The 3624-nt window shown below is 43.3% G+C and overlaps 1 pseudogene; it reads right to left on the bottom strand.

Moving 5' to 3' along the window:
• Positions 1 to 2100: 2100 nt before the first annotated feature.
• LOC121464214 lies at positions 2101 to 3355 on the bottom strand (annotated as a pseudogene).
• Positions 3356 to 3624: the final 269 nt, after the last annotated feature.

Genomic DNA, 3624 nt, shown 5'->3' with positions numbered 1-3624 from the left:
ATGTCTCTGCCCATGTCAACAGCATACTTTTACTCAGAGCTTCATCTTCTGTTTACAGATCATCTAGAATATGGAAAGTTAGTTGTCACCAGAGACAAAGAGCTTCTTTATTGGAGCTAAAAGATGTACTGTTCCAGCCTGAATCATCTAAGACGTCAGGAATTCCTTTTAATGGGATTTATTCTTCCTTCTGTCTTTCCCTTTATGCAGCCACCATTCCATTTCCTTCCTTGTTCAATCTGATCTGCATCAGCAAAGGATGCTGACTAAGGATGCTGAACATTTTAAAAATGATTACTTGGCCATTTTTATTTCTTATTCTGAGAGTTCCATTTTGTTCTTTTTTTATTTTTTTATTGGGAGGACCATTTTTTTGTGTGTAATCTGTTGCAGAATATTCCATTACACTGTGTGAAGATGTGTCACTGCGGTTGGTTTAATAAAGAGCTGAATGACAATAGCTAGCCAAGAAAAGTTTAGGCAGCATTTCTGGAGGCACAAAGGCTTTAGGGAAGAAGAAAAGAAGGGTCACCAACTGGATGCAGGGGAAGCAGGACATGCAGGAGGAGAGGTAAAAGCCATGAGCAATGTAACAGCAAGTAGATTAATAAAAGAACTAATTTAAGTTCTAAGAACTAGTTGAAAACAAGCGTAAGCTAAGGTCCATTTTTTACAACACATCAGAATTTATTAAATAACAGTAAATCTGCACACTACATCAATTTTGCTGTTTATAATTCACTAAGATCTGTGATATCACTTGAATCATGGTCACTAACAATCCAAGAATTGTTCCAAGCTTAATCACGAATTACACTTCAGAAAATTAAATGCAGGCTACAGTGTAGCTAAGGGTGAAAGAAGTGGAGATGCCAGGCTTGGTGGGGCAGGATCCATCCAGCACTGAGAGGAAGAGGCAAGCCATGATTTTCTGTGAGTTGAGAATAACCTGGTTGCATACCAGGTTACAGGACTACCAAAAGAGAAAAATCTCAAACACCAACGACTACAAAATTAAAGAGGAGGCTGTAGATGTAGCTTAGTGGGTAGAATGTAGATTACTTGCCTGGTAAACAAGAAGCTATATGTTCAGGCCAGGGATTTGGTTCTCTAGGTAGACACTGATAACCAAGATCAATTCTAGGTCCCTATACAACTAACTTGTAAAACTTGGTTCAGGACCCCCCCAAAACATAAGCACTAATTGTTGTACATGTTAACACACACTATGGAAATGAAAGCTACGATCATCTTTTTCCCAGAAAAAAAACCTGCTAGGGTTAACATCTACTTGCCCTGCTTCCACCCATAAACTCATAAGTAACAGGATTTAGAAGTGTAAATACATGATTTACCATGTATGTCACAGCAATGCTGGGTGGCGGTTGACTCACAGACAAGACAGTCATCCAGCCTCAGCAGAATAAGCCAATTGTTAAATTATTTTATATGGGTTATAATGATTTAGCCTACATGTATGTTTATGCACCACATGTGTGTCTCATGCCCGGGAGGCCAGAAGAAGTCATCTTATCCTCTATAACTAGAGTTATGGATGATTCCCACATCAGAGGCATAAGGAAAATCAAACCAGGTCCTATGCAAGAATAGCAAGTGCTCTAAACGAATGAACCAAGTCTCCAGACCCCACAAACGACAGATATAAAATGCTACTATTTTCCTGAGGAACGCAAGGCACAGCCACACAATTCGTTAAAAGACAGATAACCAGGTCTGGTGGTACAAGCGTATTCTCAGCACTAAGAAGGTAAAGGCAGGACAACCAAAAGTCATAGGACTGTATCAGATTAAAGGTGGAAACCAGGTTAATCCTCCAGGGAGAACTAACTGATGGTTCCAGTCTAAAACCATGTGTTGCGTATTTTCTCAGACACCTGTATATCGCTTTTTGCTCCCAGGAGTCCACAGGAGAGCTTGATATATGCATGAAGCTTAATATGTGCTTGATATGCCCAACAAGTCCCAACATATCATGCGCACATCACAACAAACATCCCTCAAAGCGGGAAGACAATGCTATGGTTGTTTAAAAGTTCTCCCCTTATCTATACACACTCCAAACAAGGCTGGACAACCACCTCAAAGTTCTGGTGACAGATTATCACACCTAGGAATGAGGATTACCTTTGACCCTCCAGATCTCAAGGTTATCTCATGATCTCTCAACTCCCTCAAGAAATTCCCCGAAAAATGGTTTCCGTAGAAGCTAAACCGCCTAAGCTGGGAGCACCTCAGGGAGGACAGGATGGCACGGAGGTGACAGTCCAATAAACGACAGTACTCCAAGTCCAGAGATATCAAAGTAGATGCAGCACAGTTTGCAGGGGCTCTGGGCTAAAATGAGTCAGTTGGACCCTACTCAAACTCAGATGTTTTAGCTGGCTTGTGCATGGGAATTCAGCCATGTTGGCCCAGTCTGAGTTTGAGAGCAAACAGTCAGTCACCGACAGGGTCTCTAAGGGAGTCTTTAGGCAGCAGAAGAGCTGGTCTAGGTGATCCTCTAAGAAGAAGACATTTTCCAGAATCAGGGACTTGAGATGCTTCAGCTTGACAAACTGCGAGGTGAACTGGGTAACAACCTGCTGCTTCTCCACCGGTGTGTGACAGGCCCACAGCGAGAGGTTGGAGAGGAGGAGACTTTGCAGGTACCTCATATGACCCAGGTAAGGGGAGATGTTAAGAAGGCAGGTAAGATCATTCATGTTATACAAATCCAGGTGCTGAATAGAGTTCAAGTCCTTTATCTTTAAGACATTTTTGTGGTAGTAAGTAGCCAGAGACCAGATCTCCAGCTTCTTACAGCACAGACACAGACTTTCTCTCTGAGCCACCCATTCAATGACAAACGACTCTAAGGACTTTAATGGGCGTTTCTTCAGGACCAGGTCTATAGCCACCTTCACCTGTGGCTTCACCTCCGTTTCTGAAAGACCCACCGCTGCTTGGTTCTTACTCCAGTCAGGAGCCTGGAACACAGACCACTTGTCCCACATCCTCAAAGGCATAATCCGTAGATCCAGCACCTTCAGTCTGCACCTCCTGTGAGGAACCTTCTGGCAAAGCACGCTATCAAGCCCAAACAGTATAATCTCTAAGATTTTCCTGTAGGAATCATTTCACTTGATCATGGCTCCCAGTGGGAGGCAGGAGAAGGGCCAGACCTGAACCATTGCCTTCACAATGCTAGTCTTTTCCTTTCTGCAGGCATTTCTGAACAGTGATGGGAAAAAAAAAATGAGGGTATATTGTCCAGATTAGAGATTGCCACAGTCTTGTTCCTCAGGAGGCTGTTCTCCGCCAGCTCCTGGAGTGTGAGTGGGGACTTGAAGCTCATTCTGATGAATCTTCAGTAAGAAGGTTCCAGAGTTGGATAGAAGAGAAAGATTCGCAGTAGGGCCAAGAAGTGGCTCCGGTCTCCAGGATGTCGTCTACGGTTTCTCTGTTGACCTGGCTGGCTGGAAACTCAGTATATGGTCGAGGCTAATTTCAAACTCAGAATGACCCCAGCCTAAGGTCAAATTATTAATAATAAGTTTCTGTGTCATGGTTTTGGGGCTCTGGTCCAGAATGCCTGCTGCACACGGCACTCAGTGTGGGACCACA

This window comes from Microtus oregoni, unplaced genomic scaffold, assembly GCF_018167655.1.
Source record: "Microtus oregoni isolate MIOR12 unplaced genomic scaffold, Mior012 000028F_ref0000031, whole genome shotgun sequence".
Taxonomy (NCBI): domain Eukaryota; kingdom Metazoa; phylum Chordata; class Mammalia; order Rodentia; family Cricetidae; genus Microtus; species Microtus oregoni.
This window is presented reverse-complemented; position numbering and strand designations above follow the sequence as displayed.